A 23,536-nucleotide genomic window follows, 5' to 3' on the forward strand; every position below is an offset into this window, starting at 1 on the left:
GCCAGATGCAAAAGATTGACTACAGGAACGCTGACACTCGGTCAGACTTGATCCAGAAATTAAGAAAAAACAAAAAGCCAGCACTAAATGTGCACTTCAGCACTAACAATTCCAAACTGTACTTATTATAAAAATTTTGAGATTTTTGGCAAAAAATTGCAATTTCTTGAGCTGCCTCGCCACGTCACGGCAAATCTCATTTGAGGCAGTCCTACACTAAAATATTTTTATAAAATGTGCCATACGGCCTCACATATGAATAGTAGAACTGCACTCACCTGGTCTTGGAATTTTTAGTTCTGAAGTGCACATTTAGTGCTGGCTTTTTGTTTTTTCTTCATTGAATTGGTGGGTGGCTAACCCCAACCTTGCTATGCACCCCAATTTGGGATGTATTCCACCTGTCTAGATTTTGGCGGTTGGTGACTGTTCACATTCAGTCATCAAGCCCTGTCCACAGGCTATTTACTTCATGCAGCATTTGCTTGGACCTGTCCCGCCCACAGCCATGACTCAGTCATGGGTACGGGATTGAAATAGACCAGGTGAGTGCTGCTAAGAGCAGTTCTACTATTCATATGTGAGGCCGTATGGCACATTTTATAAAAATATTTTAGTGTAGGACTGCCTCAAATGAGATTTGCCGTGACGTGGCGAGGCAGCTCAAGAAATTGCAATTTTTTGCCAAAAATCTCAAAAAATGTTATAATAAGTACAGTTTGGAAATGTTAGTGCTGAAGTGCACATTTAGTGTTGGCTTTTTGTTTTTTCTTCATTGATCCAGAAATTAGTCCGTTAGGATGCCCAGAATGATGCAGAAGACGATGAGGATCCCACCGATATTGACCCAGAGGATTTAAACTATGTGCCACATCATGGATCTAGTGACAAACTATCTTCATGTCTAGCTGAACTTTAAGAAATTTAACCCCTGCTAAGCACTAGAGTTGAGCGAGGTTCGCGGTTCTCCAGTTCGCGCCTCGAGTGATTTTGGGGGCTGTTCTAGATCGAACTAGAACTCGAGCTTTTTGCTAAAGCTCGATAGTTCTAGATACGTTCGAGAACGGTTCTAGCAGCAAAAAGACAAGCTAATTACTAGCTGGATTTCCGCTGTAATAGTGTAAGTCACTCTGTGACTCACACTATTATGAAATTTCAGTGTATGGTGTGCGGGAACAGCGCATTCAGATCACTGCTGTTTGGATAATGGCGATCGCCTTTTTTTTTCTTTTTCCTTGTCTTCCTTCCCTAAGCGCGCGCCTGTAGTGGGGCGGGCCAGCATGTCAGCCAATCCCAGACACACACACAGCTAAGTGGACTTTTAGCCAGAGAAGCAACGGCATGTGTGATAGGATGTCCATGTCACATGTCCCTGCATTATAAAAACGAGTATCTGCCCGTCCGGACACCATTATGTCTTCTGCGTCTGGGTGTCAGTCACCGCTGGCGTAGCTCCTGTCTCCGATACTGCTGTGTACGCTCTATACACAGCGCTATACAGAATAGGGATAGAAGTTTCTATTAGTCCTTTTAAGGGCTAATACCGGCAGGGTCAGAGCCATAGGTGACAGTCAGGGCCGTGAAAACAGATTTTAACAGCTACACAAGATGACAGCGTCTGTGTAGCTAAGGTCAGGGATTTCCTCGCTGCATTTCCCCATTAGGAGGGATAGAAAGGGAGGCTTCCTTTCCTGTACCCAGACTCACAACCCTGCCACTGTACCCTCCTGCTCTTTGCACACTCAAACTCATTGTTACTAAGCCATTATACTAGCAAACACTGAGGAAACTTAGTGGCATCCTAAAAGTGGCTGTTGGACTTCCATTAGTGCCCCACTGGTGCCAAGCTATTTCTAGCACCTCTGCATGACACCCTCCTGCTCTGTTTTTAATAAGCTATAATGATAGCAAAAAATGCTGCCATTTAGTGGCATACAAGAAGTGGCTGTTGTACTCCATTAGTGCCCCACTGGTGCAAATCTATGTGCAGCAGCTCTGCATGACACCCTCCTGCTCTGTTTTTAATAAGCTATAATGATAGCAAAAAATGCTGCCATTTAGTGGCATCCTAAAAGTGGCTGTTGGACTTCCATTAGTGCCCCACTGGTGCCAAGCTATTTCTAGCACCTCTGCATGACACCCTCCTGCTCTGTTTTTAATAAGCTATAATGGTAGCAAAAAATGCTGCCATTTAGTGGCATACAAGAAGTGGCTGTTGTACTCCATTAGTGCCCCACTGGTGCAAATCTATGTGCAGCACCTCTGCATGACACCCTCCTGCTCTGTTTTTAATAAGCTATAATGATAGCAAAAAATGCTGCCATTTAGTGGCATCCTAAAAGTGGCTGTTGGACTTCATTATTGTCCCACTAGTGCAAAGATATTTGCAGCACGTCTGCCTGCATTGCACACTCAAACTCATTGTTACTAAGCCATTATAATACCAAACACTGAGTAAACTTAGTGGCATCCTAAAAGTGGCTGTTGGACTTCCATTAGTGTCCCACTGGTGCAAAGCTATTTCTAGCACCTCTGCATGACACCCTCCTGCTCTGTTTTTAATAAGCTATAATGATAGCAAAAAATGCTGCCATTTAGTGGCATACAAGAACTGGATGTTGTACTCCATTATTGTCCCACTGGTGCCAAGCTATTTCTAGCACCTCTGCATGACACCCTCCTGCTCTGTTTTTAATAAGCTATAATAATAGCAAAAAATGCTGCCATTTAGTGGCATACAAGAACTGGCTGTTGTATTCCATTATTGTCCCACTGGTGCCAAGCTATTTCTAGCACCTCTGCATGACACCCTCCTGCTCTGTTTTTAATAAGCTATAATAATAGCAAAAAATGCTGCCATTTAGTGGCATACAAGAACTGGCTGTTGTATTCCATTATTGTCCCACTGGTGCCAAGCTATTTCTAGCACCTCTGCATGACACCCTCCTGCTCTGTTTTTAATGAGCTATAATAATAGCAAAAAATGCTGCCATTTAGTGGCATACAAGAACTGGCTGTTGTATTCCATTATTGTCCCACTGGTGCCAAGCTATTTCTAGCACCTCTGCATGACACCCTCCTGCTCTGTTTTTAATAAGCTATAATGATAGCAAAAAATGCTGCCATTTAGTGGCATACAAGAACTGGCTGTTGTACTCCATTATTGTCCCACTAGTGCCAAGCTATTTCTAGCACCTCTGCATGACACCCTCCTGCTCTGTTTTTAATAAGCTATAATAATAGCAAAAATTGCTGCCATTTAGTGGCATACAAGAACTGGCTGTTGTATTCCATTATTGTCCCACTGGTGCCAAGCTATTTCTAGCACCTCTGCATGACACCCTCCTGCTCTGTTTTTAATAAGCTATAATAATAGCAAAAATGCTGCCATTTAGTGGCATACAAGAACTGGCTGTTGTACTCCATTATTGTCCCACTGGTGCCAAGCTATTTCTAGCACCTCTGCATGACACCCTCCTGCTCTGTTTTTAATAAGCTATAATAATAGCAAAAAATGCTGCCATTTAGTGGCATACAAGAACTGGCTGTTGTATTCCATTATTGTCCCACTGGTGCCAAGCTATTTCTAGCACCTCTGCATGACACCCTCCTGCTCTGTTTTTAATAAGCTATAATAATAGCAAAAAATGCTGCCGTTTAGTGGCATACAAGAACTGGCTGTTGTATTCCATTATTGTCCCACTGGTGCCAAGCTATTTCTAGCACCTCTGCATGACACCCTCCTGCTCTGTTTTTAATAAGCTATAATAATAGCAAAAAATGCTGCCATTTAGTGGCATACAAGAACTGGCTGTTGTATTCCATTATTGTCCCACTGGTGCCAAGCTATTTCTAGCACCTCTGCATGACACCCTCCTGCTCTGTTTTTAATAAGCTATAATAATAGCAAAAAATGCTGCCATTTAGTGGCATACAAGAACTGGCTGTTGTATTCCATTATTGTCCCACTGGTGCCAAGCTATTTCTAGCACCTCTGCATGACACCCTCCTTCTCTGTTTTTAATAAGCTATAATAATAGCAAAAAATGCTGCCATTTAGTGGCATACAAGAACTGGCTGTTGTATTCCATTATTGTCCCACTGGTGCCAAGCTATTTCTAGCACCTCTGCATGACACCCTCCTGCTCTGTTTTTAATAAGCTATAATAATAGCAAAAAATGCTGCCATTTAGTGGCATACAAGAAGTGACTGTTGGACTTCCATTAGTGTCCCACTGGTGCAAATCTATTTGCAGCACCTCTGCATGACACCCTCATGCACATTTTGCTACGCTAATTTTATAGCAAACTCAGGGAATTCCTTGCTGCATTTGATCATTCGGAGGGATAGAAAGTGAGGTTTCCTTTACTGTCCTGGTACCCACAGAACACGGCCACTGTACCCACCTGCCCACTTTTGCCACGCTATTTAATTTGCCCAAAGAGCTGGCTCTTTTTCTGCCTTCCTAAAATTGTCTGTAATACTAAGTTAGTGTTCCTTTGCTGCCAAGAAAGGTACAACACATGTGCATTCTACACTTCTTTCCATTTCTGGAATGCAATTATTAAATGCAGGTAGTCCAGCCAATCTGTGACGAAGGTGCAGGTGTGGATATAATGTAGCCTGCATACAATGTTGGTTTTCTCGATGTCTGACAGCTCAACAATACCATCTGTTTCCACTTCCAAAACAAGTGATGACCTGCCAATCACACTCCCTGTTGCGTGTAAAGGGGTGGAAGTTCAGTGTGAAAAACCATGTGAGACTGCTGTCCCCACAGTCACAGAGGATGAAGAGCACGCAGATGCACTTGATGGGGCAGGCGGTGGTTGCACAGGCACGCTAGGCCGCATTGTAGCACAGTGAAATTCACATTGCGACTTATGCTTCATTTTAAGTCGTGTACAGGGTTGGCTCCCCAGTATGCAGCAAAACCAGGCAACAGGAAAAGGACTCTAGTCAGTTGGGTTGATAAATGATTGTTTAACTTTACCAAAACAAACAATAAGAACCATGCATACAATTTAAATAATTGAACAATCTATTCTGTTACCTACTACCTGCTAATCCCTCTGCGTAGCAGTAATTGTGTGTTTGTGCGTGTGTGTGTGTGTGTGCGAACACGACTTACCAGTGGCGCATCACAAGAGCTTCCCAGTTATCTACGTAAACATAGACAAAACACATTACCCCCCCTGAATACCCTTGTTAGCTGAAGCCTCACAGATAAGGCAGATGATAACAGTGTGAATGCAAACCACACAGCTCTGCAACACAGTCATGGAAATCTTGAAAATCAACAGTCAATGCAAACATGTGTCGCTGTCCCTCTATGATTTAAACTGTACGTGACAATTTGACAGTGCAAAGGCAGCAAGTCTTATTGTCTATAAATAGTCGGCCTACCCAGAACAGACATGTGTTTTGCTAATAAAACAAAGTGTTGCGTGCCCGCATTATTGTCTGGGCACAGTCTACCGTACCCGGGTACTGTGATGTCCAGTTGCCAGAAATACAGACTTTACGCTCCTCTCACGGTAAGCAGTATAGACAGCACCGTAAGAATGTTGGTCTGTGGCACAGGATGCTGCTCACTGGCGTTACAGTACTCCTCACCAAACTACAAAATGACTCCCCTCACAATTGAACGAAGTGTTTCCGCGGTGGCTCCTTGCTGTAACACACACCTTTAGCTTTTCCTTCTGTTCATAGACAGCATCTCCAAGTCCACACCCGAAGAGCAATTTCTCCTCCACGTCTAAGTGTGGAGAGGCAGCTAGTGCGCATGCGTGTGCCGATTTACCCCAGCCGCAGCCTAACTACAGTGTTTCGCCTAGTGAGTATGCTCAGCCTGACTGTGCCATTCCTGAGGCTAAGGCGGGCTTTGCACGCTGCGACATCAGTAACAATGTGTTACCGATGCTGCAGCGATAGTCCCGCCCCCGTCGCACGTTCGATATATAGTGAAAGCTGCCGTAGCGATTATTATCGCTACGGCAGCTTTACACACACATACCTGCCGTGCGACGTCCCTCTGGCCGGCGACCCGCCTCCTTCCTTAGGGGGCGGGTCGTGCGGCGTCACAGTGACGTCACACGGCAGGCGGCCAATTGAAGCGGAGGGGCGGAGATGAGCAGGATGTAAACATCCCGCCCACCTCCGTCCTTCTCATTGCAGCCGGCGGCAGGTAAGGTGAAGTTCCTCGCTCCTGCGGCTTCATACACAGCGATGTGTGCTGCCGCAGGAGCGAGGAACAACATCGCACCTGTCGCAGCACCGGCATTATGGAAATGTCGGAGGCTGCAGCGATGATACGATAACGACGCTTTTGCGCTCGTTCATCGTATCAAAAAGGATTTGCACGTTGCGATATCGACTGCGACGCCGGATGTGCGTCACTTTCGATTTGACCCCACCGACATCGCACGTGCAATGTCGCAACGTGCAAAGCCCGCCTAAGTCTTCATTTCGGGATACAGCGCATGCTCCCACACTTAGTGCGAAAAGCCTCTTTGCACAGGTACTTGCATTCCGTGCCGGGTCTAAGTCTTTTTTTTGTGCCTAGACACCATGCTAAAGCTGATAGTCTTTTTTCAGAGACTGTATTTCATGCTACTGAGCATGCTCAGGCACTTACTGCATCAGAGACTAGGCCGGTAATGAACTCTTTGGCCCTGCCCCTGATGTGGGGGGCCCATATAGACCACAGGGCATCAGGTGTCCTGACGATGTGGCCAGGCCACTCCCAAATGGCTTGCAGAGGCCCGCCCCTATGACTTGTCACCTCATTATTGATGGTCAGACGATGACTGGTGAGGTGTTTGTGTCGTGGCAGCCATGAAGTCATTATTGAAGTTGCGGTTCCAAATAGGACGCTAGTTATGCCACTCATGACGTGTCACTCTGCTTTTGTCTCCAGGAGGTGCATTGTGGTCCACCCTGGTTTGGGGAGGACCCAGGTTATAAAACGGGCTGGAGCCAACAAGGAGGTGCGCAGTCTTCTATTATGCTCCGAAAGAGCACACCTCCATGTGTTGAAGCCATTGCGGCTTTAGGCCAGAGGTAGGCAGGGATAGGGCGTCGATGCAGGCCGCCACCACAGTTGGTAACGCAGAACGGTTAAGACCAGCTCCTGTCCTACAAGTCCTGCTTGTGCAGCCCAGTGGCATTAACAGGCCTGCTGCTGCTGATGCGCCTGCTGTCCACAGGTGTGGCCCCAATGCACACGGTCAGCGTACTCAATGGCCCCTGTGATGTTAACAGGGAGTTCCTGGGCTCGGTGGGCGTGTGGACCCTGTGACGCTAACAGGGCTCCCAGTCTCCAGATCTGAGTGGCGTCTAACTCGATTCAGGCTACTGTTAGTTTCATAGCCACACAGCTCTGTATCCTCCACCTAACCTTCCAGTTGCCAACCTCTCCTTTTCCATCTGGGAGCACGGTGGACATTGACTGCTGATAGGGATATATACCTTTCTCTTTCTTTTCTTATTAATTTTCGTTATATAGCGGTAACATAGTATATACCACCTTATCCAAATCTGCCAGTCCCACCGTAACAGATGGTGTTTCATCAGCAAATGTTACTTTTGCTTAACCACCAAACCCACGGACAAAAACTTTTTTCCCCTTTCCAACACACCTGTTCCCCTTTCCACCAGCATCTGTCCTTTTTCGACTCATTTTGTATATGACCAAAAGTGCAACTCTGCAGGGACACCGTACTCAATGCCATCTCAGCACAGCAGCCAGCCCTCGGTCCCTCAGATGTGGACAAGTAAAAGACCATTTCCTCCTATCCATGACAAAGCGTTGAGATTCACTCTGTGCAGCACTGGTGTTTAGTGGAAAAGCAGATCTAAGATTGCGTACCACCTTCTGCTGATACTCCTGCATACGTGCGTCCCTTTCTATGGCAGGAATTATTTCGCCAAATTTTGTCATGTACCAGGGATCTAACAGTGTGGCAACCCAGTAGTTAGCATTACTTCGAATTCATACAATCTGAGGGTCATGTTGTAGGTAGTGCAGCAAGAAGGCGCTCATGTGTCTTGTGCATCCAGGAGGACCAAGTCCTTGGTGTGTTGGTGGCAGAGAAGTGAGAATCGTGCCTCCTTCCTCTGCCCTCTCCCCCCAACCTCGCACAACCGAAATGTGAGCAAGCTCTCACTCATCTGCTGAGTCTTCCATGCCCATCGCCAGTTCGTCCTCCATTTCTTCATGGGCTCCTGCACCTTCCTCAACACTTTTTGCTGATACTATGCGCCCTTGTTAATCCCTCTCCCCCACCATGACTGCCGCCTAGGTGCCGCTGACCATCTGGACCTCGTAGATCTTGTTATCCCTTCCGCATATGACTCCTCCTGTACTTCCTCCCCTTCCTCTTGTCCCAACACCTGACTCCGAATAATGCTTACAGTGTGCTCCATCATGTAGATGACCAGAATTGTCACGCTGAGAATGGCATTGCCAGTGCTAAACATCTTCGTGGACATTTGTAAACTTTGTAGAAGGGTGCATAGGTCCTTGATCTGACACCACTCCAGCAGCGTGATCTGCACCACCTCTTGATCAAGTTAGGCCAGGCTTTATGTCATAACGTATTGCAGCAGGGTTCGGCGGTGCTGCCACAAACGCTGCAACATGTGCAGATTCAAATTCCTGCGTGTCGGCACATCACATTTCAGGCATTTAACCACCTTGTCTAGGTCTGTCTGCGGGGGCAGCTTGGTGTAGTTTATAGGGCTATATTAAGTCTGAAGATTGTTCTGCTTTTGGTACCAGTCAGTAAGGTTGGATGTATACACTCCATCCTTCCTGTATTGATAAAATCGGTAAGGCCCCTTTAATATTATTTTTCTACACCAGGCCTTTACAATATGACCCCCCTTAGGGAAGGGGATTTTGATCCATTAAGTTTTGCAGCATTATGCTGTTTATACTTGTTGGCTCCTCCCCTTTGTCATAATTGTTATAATAATTTTCTACATCTTTGTCACAATTGTTGTAATAATTTTTACATCAGGCAGTTGTAATATGACCCCCCCCAGGGGTAGGGGTCTTTGATCCATTAATTTTTGCAGCATTATGCTATCTACATTTGTTAGCTCCTCCCCTTTGTCACAATTGTTGTAATAATTTTTACATCAGGCCGTTATAATATGACCCCCCCTAGGGGAAGGGGATTTTGATCCATTATTTTTTGCAGCATTATGCGATCTACGCTTGTTGGCTCCTCCCCTTTGTCACAATTGCTGTAATAATTTTTTATATCAGGCCATTATAATATGAACCATCTCTAGGGGAAGGGGATTTTGATCCATTAATTTTTGCAGCATCATGCTTTCTACACTTGTTGGCTCCTCCCCTTTGTCATAATTGTTATGACATATTTTTTCCTCGCGCTTGTTATCCACAGGCTGCTGGGTTTATGCAGAAGACATTTTTAGATATATATTGCCTACTGTGTTGAAGCAGTGGCGCTTTTCAGACACGTAATTTGGTCACGTGATCGCACCACTAAAGAAGTTGTCCAGTTACCAAAACTGATTTTTTTTTTTCTGATAAATCTTGCTAATATGTGCCCCTCAACACATCTATTATGTTTTTTCAACAAAATTACCTTTTATTGTGCACTAGCAGCACACGGTCATTACTGGCTCCAGCTCTGATGGGGTTAATCTCTACTCTGACTTCCTGTGTTCAGTTCCTACAAGTCCCAGAATTCTTTGTGGCTCTAGGGCGGTGTCTGGCTTATCTAACACACCCATTGTGTCTAATACACCCACTCTGCTCCCACCCAAACCCTCCTCCCTGCCTCTTCCCAGTGGATGTGCACTGAGATCAATCATACAGAGACAGCAGCAGCTCTACACAGCCAGGGGAAGAAAGTGTGTGTGCGCGTATATACAGTGTATGTGTATGTGTGCGCGTATATACAGTGTGTGTGCGTATATACAGTGTGTGTGTATATGTGCGCATATATACAGTGTGTGTGTGTATATACAGTGTGTGTGTGAGTGTGTATGTGTGTGTGTATGTCATACTCACCTGTCTGCAGGGTCCGGGTGTCATGCCTGCTTCCAGCCCCTGTCTCGGTAGCGCCGCTTCGGCTGTGTGCAGTCTCCCCGGGGCACGTACGAAGCTTGCAGGACCTGGCCGTGGATCACCTGATGCAGTCACCTGACGCATCAGCTGATCGATTCTCGTGGTGTCGTCGGCTTTTTCGCGTCCGGCCGGCTATCAGCTGATCCTGCCGTCAGGGGACTTCATCAGCTGATTACCGGCAGCTCCTGCAGTGATTGGCCAGGATCAGACTCCGCTGCAGGAGCTGCCGGTAATCAGCACAGACGTGAGTATTTTATTTTATTTTTTTTTTTTGCACCGATGCATCTGCTGATTGTATAATCGGCTTTTATACAATCAGCTGCTGTGTCATGTGATTCACGTAGTTTAACCTGACACATCATCTGATCGCTTTGCCTTCCAGCAAACCGATCAGATGATATTGGATCCTGATTGGACGGCGCGGGACCCTAACCCAGGATTACTGCGGAGGGGGGGTTTTTTATTTCAATAAAGATGGAGTCACTAATTGTGTTGTGTTTTATTTCTAATAAAAATATTTTTCTGTGTGTTGTGTTTTTTTTTTTATCATTACTAGAAATTCATGGTGGCCATGTCTAATATTGGCGTGACACCATGAATTTCGGGCTTAGGGCTAGCTGATAATATACAGCTAGCCCTAACTCCATTATTACCTAGCTAGCCACCCGGCATCAGGGCAGCTGGAAGAGTTGGATACAGCGCCAGAAGATGGCGCTTCTATGAAAGCGCCATTTTCCGGGGTGGCTGCGGACTGCAATTCGCAGTGGGGGTGCCCAGAAAGCTTGGGCACCCTTCACTGTGGATTCCAATCCCCAGCTGCCTAGTTGTACCCGGCTGGACACTAAAATTAGGCGAAGCTTACCTCATTTTTTTTTAAATTATTTCATGAAATTCATGAAATAATTAAAAAAAAATGGCTTCTATATATTTTTGGTTCCCAGCCGGGTATAAATAGGCAGCTGGGGGTTGGGGGCAGCCCGTACCTGCCTGCTGTACCCGGCTAGCATACAAAAATATGGCGAAGCCCATGTCATTTTTTTTTTCTTTTTGGGTAAAAAACTGCATACAGTCCTGGATGGAGGATGCTGAGCCTTGTAGTTCTGCAGCTGCTGTCTGCTCTCCTGCATACAATGAACATTTTGAATAAGGAAATGACATCAGACCTTTTTTATTTTTTTCATCAACAATCTTTAATGGCATTGTGCACTGATTAAAAACGCAGTAAGCAAAAACGCAGCAAAAAAGGCACCAAATCGCGGCAAAAACGTGACATGCAGCACCGCAGGTGACAGAGCAGAGCAAGTTGGTGACATGCTCTGCTCTGACACATAGTGTGCTGCATGTCACTGTATCCACTCTGGGACTTGTTGTGCAGGTGACCGGATGATACATGTCACTAACTTGCTCCACTCTGTGACTTCTGCTGCATTGTTCCAACTGTATACACTCTCACCTGAACAAGTCCCATAGTGGAGAGTTAGTGACATGTATCATCCGGTCACCTGCACAACAAGTCCCAGAGTGGTGAAAGATAGTGACATGCAGCACACTACGTGTCAGAGCAGAGCATGTCACTGTCTCCACTCTGGGACTTGTTGTGCAGGTGACCGGATGATACATGTCACTAACTGCCCCACTCTGTGATTTCTGCTGCATAGTACCAACTGTATACACTCTCACCTGCACAACAAGTCCCATAGTGGAGACAGTTAGTGACATGTAGCATCCGGTCACCTGCACAACAAGTACCAGAGTGGAGAAAGATAGTGACATGCAGCACACTATGTGTCAGAGCAGAGCATGTCACTGTCTCCACTCCGCTGACCTCACAGCCCGTACACGCTGCGATGGATGCAGGGGGACACAGAACAAGTAATCGGCCGACACTGGAGTCATCTGATTACTTGGGATGAATTGAGCAGTAAAATGCTCTGGTGCTCGATGGGCGAAGCCCATGCCGATTTTTTTTAAAAAAAATTCATTAAAAATAAAAAAACAAAAAAATCACATTGTTTGTGGGCTCCCGCTGCATTTTCTATTGCTAAGGGTAACCAAAGCAGCTACTGGCTGCTAGCCCCCGCTGCTTGGTGTTACTTTCACTGGCAATAGAAATGCAGGGAAGTATTTTTTTTTTTATAAAGGTTTTTCCCTGAAAACGTTTTTAAGAAAATGACGTGGGCTTCGCCATATTTTTGTATGCTAGCCAGGTACAGCAGGCAGCTACGGGCTGCCCCCAAACCCCAGCTGCCTAGTTGTACCCGGCTGGGAACCAAAAATATAGAGAAGCCCTTTTTTTTCATGAATTTCATGAAATAATTAAAAAAAAAAAATGATGTGGGCTTCGCCAAATTTTTGAGTCCAGCCAGGTACAACTAGGCAGCTGGGGATTGGAATCCACAGTGCAGGGTGCCCAAACTTTCTGGGCCCCCCACTGCGAATTGCAGTCCACAGCTGCCCCAGAAAATGGCGCTTTCATAGAAGCGCCATCTTCAGGCGCTGTATCCAACTCTTCCAGTGGCCCTGGTGGCAGGTGGCACGCTGGGTAATAAGGGGTTAATACCAGCTATGTTGCTATGTTTTACCAGCTGGTATATAGCCCGAGATTCTTAATGTCAGGCCAAGTTTAACCTGGCCATTAAGAATCTCCAACAAAGGGTTTAAAAAAAAAAAAAGACATCACACAGAGAAAAATACTTTATTAGAAATAAATACACAGACACAGTAGGGACTCCATGTTTATTACTCCCTCTCACCCCTCCACGATGGAGAGATTTCTGTACTGACCATGCCAGGAGAGAGCGAGGAAAAGAGAGCAAGCGGGGGGGGGGGAAGAGAGCGAGGGGGGGAGAAGAGAGAGAGGGGGGAGAAGAGAGAGGGGGGGAGAAGAGAGAGAGGGGGGGAGAAGAGAGAGAGGGGGGGAGAAGAGAGAGAGGGGGGGAGAAGAGAGGGGGAGAAGAGAGAGAGGGGGAGAGAAGAGAGCGAGCGGGGGGGAAAAGAGAGCGAGCGGGGGGAAAGAGAGCGAGCGGGGGGGGGGAAGAGAGCGAGCGGGGGGGAAAGAGAGCGAGCGCGTGAGGGACAGAGAGCGAGCGGGGGGGAAAGAGAGCGAGCGGGGGGGGAAAGAGCGAGCGGGGGAGGAAAGAGAGCGAGCAGGGGGGGAAAGAGAGCGAGCGCGGGGGAGAAGAGAGCGAGGGGGGGAGAAGAGAGCGAGGGGGGGAGGAGAGAGAGGGGGGGAGAAGAGAGAGAGGGGGGGAGAAGAGAGAGAGGGGGGGGAGAAGAGAGAGAGGGGGGGGAGAAGAGAGAGAGGGGGGGAGAAGAGAGAGAGGGGGGGAGAAGAGAGAGAGGGGGGGGAGAAGAGAGGGAGCGGGGGAGAAGAGAGAGAGGGGGGGGAGAAGAGAGGGAGGGGGGAGAGAGAGGGAGGGGGGAGAGAGAGGGAGGGGGGGGGAGAAGAGAGAGAGGGGGGGGGAAGAGAGTGGGGAAAGAAGAGGGGGGGGCAGAGGTGCTCTGTCACCAACTGTCTCCACTCTGTGACTTGTGGTGCAGGTGACAGAGTGCAGACAGTTGGTCCCATGCAGCAGGACAGATGGCAGAGCACAGCGGTGACATGCCTGTCAGTGTCTTGCTGCTGGGAGGAGCACACGATCACACTGCCCGACACCGGCCGCTCTCCTGACATCGCAGCAGAGCGGGCGGGTGGACAGTGTGATCACATACTTACGTGCAGGGGGGGATTCAGCTGAAGCCCCCCCCCCCCTGCACTGCACACTGGCGCCCCGTGCCTCAGCCTCACCATCTGCAGGACGCCGGCTCCACAGTGACGTCCTCCGGATCCTCCCCTCAATGCTGGGCTGTGACGTGCGGTAGTCACCGCCCACAGCCCTGTCACTCAATCTGAGTGGCGCCGGCATCCTGTGACGTACCCGTCTTGTTTGAGAGCCCGGAAATGCCGGGACGTCAGAGGATGCCGGCGGCCACAGCTCCAGGGGGTCATGTGACAGGCACTGAGCGTGCAGCATAGCGCCGCTCAGTGCCAGAAATGGAAACGGAAGCCAATGCAGAAGATGCAGACAATGGTAAGTGAGAATCATTGGGGAAAAAAAAAAAAATGGGTGAACCACCCCTTTAAAACGTTTTCACATTTCCATACCAGTGTTGATGTGTGTGGATGTGGCCTGCAGTATTGGCACTCTCCTGGACATCTGTGCTTCTATTTAATGCCCCGTGCTCTATGTGATAATTGGGCATATGCAGTGAGTGCTATAAAATCCTAACGCTTGCCTTTTCTTAGGCATGCGCAGTGTTAACCTGTAGACATTGAAGCCCTCTTGCTGCGTTGTCATGTGATCGCGCTTGTATGTGGCTTCAATGGTTAAACATTTTCATGTGGCCACTCCTATCATGCTATGACTGGATGCTTAGTTCACCACTGACACTCCCCTGGACCTCTGTGTGCCCTATGGCTTGTGGTCTATGGAGCATGCTCAGTGTGTGTCAGGCCTCTAGTGTTTGATTTTTTTCAGGCATGTGCAGTAGAAACTTGCAGACACTGAAGCCCTTTTTGTCTGATTGGTTCATGTGACCGCCCGTTCCCCCGCAGCCATGCTTTAAATACCTCATTCATGCACGTGAATGCTGCTTACAGCCATGGATTGTTATTGAACAGTACCTGCTGCCGTCTCCCTTTAGCCTTCTGATGACCCTCTAAAGGGAGAGGAGAAATGCGTTGAGGCTTGGCAGGCCTGGATTCCTGCTTCTCAGGGAAGTAATTCATCTTTTCTCCCTGTTATACTATATTATATAGAATATGATTGGAGCAACCTTTTCTATTTTGCAGTAATTTGCAGGGGTGTCTGTATCCCATTTTTCTTTCAGCTCCTGGGGTATAATGGGGAGATTATCTGAGCCCCTTGTGATATGACTCTAGGTGACTGTAATATACTTGTGGGGTATACCACCCTGTAACATATGTGGTTGTAAATAACTCTTATGGATCACTACCTTGCATAAAGATAATTTATTAGGAATAGAAGTCTATACGTCTTGTACAGTGCTAGTATCATGAAAAGGAATTCCTGGTTGTAGATCAGTAAATTGATACCTTCTTGATCTAAGGAAAACAATACAGGGAAGAGTATTACCATTTGGGAACTCATATATATTGTACTGTGCAAGCACCACTATAGGGCTTTCCATCCCATCCCTATATCAGGGTCAGGGAGAGGGAGAGCCGACGTGGAACGGGGGCGCCCGGTAACTTATGGTGTCATACCCTCCGTTGTTAGGTAGGGATACACTACCCTTATAGGGCTATATTAGTTTCCCTTCCCTTTCCTAAAGTGAGTGTATATAAAATTCCTTGTTATTTACAAGGATATCGTGATCCATTCTCATTTATGTTTGTGTGTCTGTTTGTGGGTACATTTTAATGAATATTAATAAAAATTGCACATTTTAAAATAGGGTTGAGATTACATGTTAGTCCGTTTAACCACCAGACCTAAAGACTTCTGTAGCGACGAAAGTTGTTGAGCTGCTGTGTGCGAATGATGGAAGTGAGCACATAGCGAGCGTGCCCGCTGCACAAGGCCATGTAGGCCGGGATGGTGTTTTAAAAATTGCTGGAGAATTAGATTCAACACGTGAGCCATACAAGGGACGTGTGTCACATTGCCCTGACGATGGCCCGCAGCCAGGTTTGCATCATTGCCGCACACTGCGGTTAAGTCATTAACGGAGTACGCTCCGTCAATTTGTACTCAGGTCGCCAGGTGACAACGTGTTCCTTTCATGCATAGTGCTGATGATGGGAGAGAAGTAGATGCCAGCGGCGCAGGTGGACGCAGGTTATGCTCACCCACTGGGCTGCATTACCTTGACAGATGCAGAATCTCTGGCTGAATGTAGGTGGTGGGTATCTCACAGATGAAGTACCATCATTCAGCTACAACCAATGGGAAGACACCACACCTTTTTATGCCCATCCTGTCTGCAGACCACTGCCAGACATAGCTATGAACCTCTGGTTAATTTTACCCCCAGTTCAGTTTTATGATTTTGTGTGCTTATTACCTGACTACTTTTCCTGCTTGCTGTTTATGTACCTTGTTGGCCAATCCGCATTTCACCTCTGCTTGTTTTCTGATTAAGTCCTGGCCGTCCCATTCTGTTCCTGTTCCTCAATTAATGTTTTGTCCCTGCCTGACTACTATTCTCTGGAACTGCAGCCTTCCACAGGTATTGATCACCTTGGGCCCTGTGTAATTCCTAATCCCTGTATAGGGGTTAAAGGGTTCCAGGGTTCTGGAGGTCCTGCTTGGTGAGTGGCTTCCCTCTAGCCTATCCTTTACAGCCCATCTGAGTGTGTGGATTAAGGAAGGCGTTACACCGTGCCCTCTGCAGAAGGCCATGTAGGCCAGGATAGTGCTTTAAAAATTGCTGGACAACCAGGTTCAACACGTGAGCCACACAAGGCACGTGTGTCACATTGTCACGGCGAAGGGCCGCACCCATGTTTGCATCATTGTCACACCCGGCCTTTCCTGGCTGTTGGTTGAGTGGAGACAACCATTGATGAAACTTGGTCTCCAGAGCTAACCGTCCACAACTTCAGTGGTGTGACTCACATTTCCCATACATTTCAAAGTAAACATTTGACCGCATGATGGCATTGAGCTCTGCTGCCAGCATAGTAAGGAGGTGTGTGGTATTCCTTGTGCGCAGTTACAAGGAAGGGTGCCCTGACCATACAGGGTTTGGGCCGAGGTGAAGGACCCACACGAGGTTGAGGAGGCAGAAGCAGTGTATTAACTTCTACATACAGAGGAAGGATTGATACAACTCGTGGGGACAGCAAGACTTGTACAGCAGACCCTTCTCCATCTCTCCCCATAGTAACCCATTGCCCAGTCAACGACATGTAACGCCCCTGTCCATGCTTACTGGGCCAAGTCTCTGTGGTGAAATGCACCCTGTCACAGTTTCTCAAAGAGGTGATGTTTGGTGCGACATGCTGGTGTAGTGCGTGCACGCCTTTGTTGAAGGAGTGGCGCCTGGGCATCGGCTCTTGGGGCACTGCGATGGGCATAAGGTCTCGAAAATCCTCGGTTAAAAAGGTTGGAAAGGAAGCATTTTGGTAGCCAACAGTTTGCAGATGCTGAAAGTCAACCTCTAAGCCATGTCATGCCCTTCTAAAACACAGCAAGGGGACTCCAACCACAGTCTCCCTCGTTTCCACTAATTGGGCCACACACACCCCACTTGACTGGCATCAGTTGACCCCCATTTTCAAGATGAAAAAGATGCTTTGCATGAAGCACTATCAAAAATACACGTGCCTTTCGCCTCCCCTGGCTGAGCCAGGGGAAGAAAAGTCCTCTGAGAGCCATGACTTGTTCATCTTGGTGAACGTTAGTCTGTCCACATTGTCAGTGGACAGATGCGTGTGCTTAGCTGTCAGCACACCCCCAGCAGCACTGAGGACACGTTCCGAGAAAACGCTGGCTGCGGGACACAACAAGATCCCCAAGGTGTACGTGGTGAGCTCAGGCAATTTATCCAGATTGGAAGCCTAAAATGAGCAGGGCTCAAGTTGCACAGTAATGGCATGGACGTTCCCTTGCATATACCCATATCTGTGTCTCCTCCTCTTTTTTTCCTTGTCCAGCTCCTTTGTTTTCGCATGAGTATATGTCCTTGTCACTTTCCCATGTGCTTGTGTTGTGAGTTGTTTGTCCCCCTTTGGACACCTTTGAGGGTGTTTTCTAGGTGTTTTTATGTGTTTGTGATTGCCTGCCATTGTTCCCTATGCGGTTCGAGTTCGGTTCGTCGAACGTTCGCCGAACTGAACTCGAACGAGACCTCCGTTCGACGAACCGAACTCGAGCCGAACCACGGCCGGTTCGCTCATCTCTACTAAGCACTGACAAAGTCCATGTCGTCACATTCCTCCCCCTTCTTAATATTAACCCGACATGATAGGCTTCCGATCATCCTTCTCCTTAGGAATCAACTTGGTCCCAAATAGCCCGAGCCACAGAGTTGTTGGCCGCATTGTAGCCTAAATCCTCAAGAGAAGAGTGCTGGAATTTGTTTATGGGGTTCCAGCTGCCGTACTGCTAACACCAGCCACTCGAGAAGGATGGTCCCACTACCCAGCAGAACCTTCAACAAAACAAAGATCTACAAACAGGGCCTGTGACTTGCCCAATCTATGGCGCTGTCATACATGTGGGCGCCTTGGACATATCGATAGATTGTCTCCAAAACCGAAGCCCCATGCTTGGAGCCCATCTGCCAGCTCAGCCGGACAAGGTTTGTGAATACAGAGCCAGGACTACGAGACACTGGTTCCTCTATTACCCTGGTAAGCCCAGTTATTGTTTCCCCAAAAGACCATTTACCAGATTCCCAATTATCCATCTCCCTGGCTGAGGGCCAGCGCTTGGACATCCCTCTGGCATGTGTGCAGTTGGACCTAAGGACTGACCAGGGAGAGGTCGAGGTGGAGCTTATGGATGGACAGCGTCCCCACCCCAGTTATTTTGGGAAATGACCAGGGAGAGGTTGATGTGAGACTTGTAGACAGCCTCCCCACACCTGGTATTTTGGGGAATAACCAGGAAGCGACCAATGTGGGATTTGTGAACAGCCTCCCCACACCTGGTATTTTGGGGACCAACAAGGAAGCGATCGATGTGGGACTTGTGAACAGCCTCCCCATACCTATCATTGTGTAGACTGACCACAGCAAGGCTGATGTGGAGCTTATGATCAGCATCCTCACACCTGTTATTTTAGGGTCTGACCAGGAAGAGGTCCATATGGAGCTTATGGACAGCCTCCCCACACCTGTTATTTCAGGGACTAACCAGAAGGAAGTTGATGTAGGGCTCAGGGATGGTCTCCCCACTTCTGTTATTTCGGGGACTAACCAGGAGGAAATTGAAGTGGGGTTCATGGATGGCCCCACCAAGCCTGTTTCGGATACCACACAGAGGGCAGTGGAAGTGGGGCTTGTGGATTACCTGCTCACACCAGTTATTTTGGAGTATGACCTAGGAGAAGGACTATCCAGCAAGTTTGTAGCAGCCATCACCCACTGCCAAGCCAAGCAGGACCCTGACCAGACTGTGGCTATTGACTGGGGGGAGATTGATAGTAAGAAATTTATGCAAGCACACCTCATGAACCCCACCTTAGTGCTTGTCCACAATATGGCTGCTCAACCTGGGAGAGGTAATCAGGGGGAGGTGTATAGATGCGAGCCTCTGTTGCTGACCTCACCGTTAAAAAGGACAATGCCGTCTAGAGAAGGATGATCGGAAGCCTATCATGTCGGGCTAATATTAAGAAGGGGGAGGAATGTGACGACATAGACTTTGTCAGTGCTTAGCAGGGGTTAAATTTCTTAAAATTCAGCTAGACATGAAGATAGTTTGTTTATAGACAGGGAATAAGCCCTCATTGTTTTTACAAGACTCTTGTTGACTCATGTAATTGCCTTGGCTAATGAAGGCCAGACACACAGATAAATCAATTATGCGAACTTCCCATTGTATTACTAAGTTAATTGCTAGATATGACGTAACTTACCTGTCTCTCCCTTGTCTCTGGATATTTGAATATGGCTTGAAATCTAGCCATAAGCCAAAAGCCCAGTCTTTTCCACCAATCGTGAAGACCCCAATGGTCTGAATGGAGAGCTCAGGGGTATAAGAAGGAGGACTGTCCATTGCCCAGGGAGACTCTTGCTACATGCTACCAATCTAGGACCTACAGATCCGATTTGCAAGCCATAACCAAACCTGGATTATAACACTATATGGACTTCAGCATCGAATGCAAGGATTCGGCTGATACCAAGGACTACCTAAGGAAGGAATCCAGCTTGGGACAATCCAGTCATCTGACTACAGACTTTGCAGTCCTCAGCCAGCTTCCTAAATCTGACGTTATTCCATTCTCGGTGTGTGCCCGCCGAAAGCGGTGTGCTGCTGGATTGGAGTAAGTAGCCCTGGAAGCTCTAAATCGCTGGTGAGCCAGCAGAAGGGTGAGACTTTGTTGCCTGTTACATTTGTGTGTTTTGCTGGTTATGTGTTATGTGCCGTTAATTGTTTGGGGATCCAAAGTAGTAGTAGTAGTGTTCCGCCCACGGTTAAGGAGGTCAGTTGGGATGAGCCCTGGGCCATGCTGTCTTTCTAAAGGTGGCCGGGCCAGCGGACGAGAGCACGCACTGACCCCCGTGTCTCCACAGAAGGTACTGGCCTTGAGGCAGAATTAGTGCCACTGACACCGAGTATTAATAAAAATTTGGTAACACTGAGACTGTGTTTTAATATGAGCAAGCCACTATTTTAGTTCTGTAAGACATGACGCCCCCAAAATTATGCTAGGTTGCTGATAGGAAGGTACTGGCCTTGAGGCAGAAATAGTGCCACTGACACCGACGATTAATACAAATTTTGGAACACTGACGCTGTGTGGTAGCTGCAGCAGGCCACTAGCTAAGTTCTGTAAGATATGAAGCCACCACCAGGATACAATATATTATGGTATTTGGCTTCAGGCAGAACCACAGTGTAACGCCTGCCTGGATCCACAGACTCAGACGGCTGTAATGGACAGGATAGAGGGAAGACACTAACCAAGCACGACCCCCAGAACCCTGAAACCCTTTAACCCCTATACAGGGATTTGGAATTACACAGGGCCCTGGAGATCACTACCTGTGGACGGCAGCAGTCCGAGAAAGTGTAATCGTCAGGCAGGGTCAAACCAGGAATTGCAGAACAGGGACAGAATTGGTAGGCAAGGACGCAATCAGAAAACAAAGCAGAGGTCAAATCCGGATCAGGCAGCGAGGTAGATAAACAGCAGGCAGGAGAGGTAGTCAGAACACAAGCAAAAGTCAGAACACCAGACTCACAAAACAGAACAGGGCAGAACAGAAGTCAGAATATCAGAACTATCTCTGGCAGTGGTCAGCAGACAGGAGGGGAATTAAGAAGGGTGTGGTGTCTTCCCATTGGCTGTAGCTGAATGATGGTAACTTCAGCTGGAAGAAACACGTCACCTATAGTCAGCCAGTGGTACATGCTGATCCCAAGATAACCCAGCCCAGTGGATGAGCGTAGCCTGCACCCACCGGTGTCGCTGGCATCGACTCCTCTCCCATCACCACCACCACCCACGGCAGGAACACTGCGTCGCCTGGCGATCGGAGTAGAAGTCGCTGGAGAGGACTCCCGGTGGTGACGTAACATACAGGCTGTGAAAGATTTTATTTTTATTTATTTTTTTTAAAACTTACACTATTTTTTTTAAACAGTAGGGTACTATGGAAAATATGTACGCTATGAAGCCAACACAAGGACGCAACTGAGCTGGTATGAATTGAGATGGTGGATGACAGGCACTGCACTACACCTGAACCCCTTGTTTTGACAATTTTGGGACCTTTTCTTGCAAGTTGTAATACCTATTCCTAGTATAACAGACACAAGGGATGTAGCAGTGCTGAGATTGTTGATTATTAGTAGCAGATGTCAGGACATCTTTAAATCTCTCCCTGCCTGTGAATAAGATCTCCCTTGCGTTTAAAAATTCACAGCGACACTCGGCTACAAATGTGAGTCGAGTGTCCTGTGTATGATCTGTGTGTGGTCTGCGTACGGTGTGTGTGAACTGAACAGCAATCGCCGGGGAATCAATCACTCGGCGCTCGCTGTTCAGGCTGCACTCTGGAGCTCAGGTCCGAGTTCAGTGCATGTAACCGCGGCCAGGACTGGTATTACTGGAGATTCCTCCTTCCTCCGGTAGCCAGTCTGACGCAATATGCAAGTGTCAAGGATCCGTATGACAAGCGTATGCCATCTGTATGACATCCGCATACCACCCGTTTTCTGATTTTTTTTTTTTTTTTTTTTTTTCTTGCTCCCATAGGATTGCATGGGGGTGCGAGAGCTGAGACTCGGTGCCAAATCGCAGCATGCTGCGATTTCACCGAGAGCACAAGTTGTGACGTTAAAAATGTAGCAAGAGGACACGGCCTCATTGATTAACACTGGTGCAAGTGCGATCCGATTTTTTTATTGGATCGCACTCGCACATAGAAATCGCAAGTGGAGAAGAGCCCTAAATCACACACTGCAGTAACAGACCGTATGCACCACTAAGAGGATTTTTTTTTGGGCGGTTTAAAACAGGAACGGCTCTCACCTAACTAAGCAATGCACTTAGGCTAGGGCCCCATTTTGCGTTCTCCTTCTTGCAGTTTAGAACGCACGTTTTTGCCTTAATTGATTTGACCAGAGTTGCCTTTTTCAGAAATTTAGCGCTGAAAACGCATGTGTATTTGCTGCGTAGTTGATGCGTTTTCAGCGCTTTTTACCTGCGTTTCCACCTGCGTTTTGATAGATGCGTTTTGAACATAAAGACACTGCTTAATCAAGTTTAAACAGTCAAACTCAAAGAAAAAATTGGAAAAAAAGAAACAAATCTATAATTTTAGGAAAAATCATGGAATTAAATGTATTTTATTAAATTATTGCGGTAATCTGATATTTTAAGGAAAAATAGCAATAAATTCATGATTTTCTTTATTTTAATTGTCGGATTTTGTGTGTGTGTGTAAAGGGACATATGACATCATTATTTTCATGTGCTGAAAGCATGCGTTTTGGAAGTCCAAAACGCATGTTTTCTGCACCCAAAAAGCAGGTAAAATGCAGGAATTTGAAGGAATCGTGGTTTTTGCCATTTCCCATTGACTGCAATGTTAGCAAAACGCACCCAAAATGGCAAAAACAATTGACATGCTGCTTCTTTGAACGCATGGTTTTTGCCACAAAATATGCAAATTAAACGCAACGTTTCAAAACGCAAAGTGAGGTCTAGAAATCCCCTTTTTCCATAGACTTTCCTGGTAAATCAAAACGCATGCCTTTTGGCATGAAAAAGGTGCTTCTCAAAACGGACCAAAAAAGCACCTGAAACGCAGGTGGAATCGCAAAGTGGGGCCCTAGCCTAACACTGTCCCTATACCTGGTTCTACGATTTACACAGCTGGTAGCAGCTACTGGACATTGTGTTCAGCCCTTACAAGGACTATTTTGGATTGTGCAGCAGGAACGCTATCTAATAGAACGTAATGCACTGTCCCTACAGCTGGTTCTATGATTTACACAGCTGCTAGCAGGTAGTGTACACTGTGTTTAGCCCTTGCAACTTACTAGTTCGCTGTATAATAATAATAATAATAATAATAATAATAATAATAATAATAATAATAATAATTTTATTCATTTATATAGCGCTATTAATTCCACAGCACTTTACATACATTGACAACACTGTCCCCATTGGGGCTCACAATCTAAAGTCCCTATCTGTATGTCTTTCAAGTGTGGGAGGAAACCGGAGTACCCGGAGGAAAC

At 47.1% G+C, this 23,536-nt stretch overlaps 1 protein-coding gene across 4 annotated transcripts in view; it reads right to left on the minus strand.

Moving 5' to 3' along the window:
- Positions 1 to 23,536, minus strand: part of GNG7 (G protein subunit gamma 7) — a 253,050-nt gene that overhangs the window by 164,287 nt on the left and 65,227 nt on the right. The gene's annotated exons all lie outside the window — the stretch shown is intronic.

This window comes from Anomaloglossus baeobatrachus, chromosome 1 (assembly GCF_048569485.1).
Source record: "Anomaloglossus baeobatrachus isolate aAnoBae1 chromosome 1, aAnoBae1.hap1, whole genome shotgun sequence".
Lineage (NCBI taxonomy): Eukaryota > Metazoa > Chordata > Amphibia > Anura > Aromobatidae > Anomaloglossus > Anomaloglossus baeobatrachus.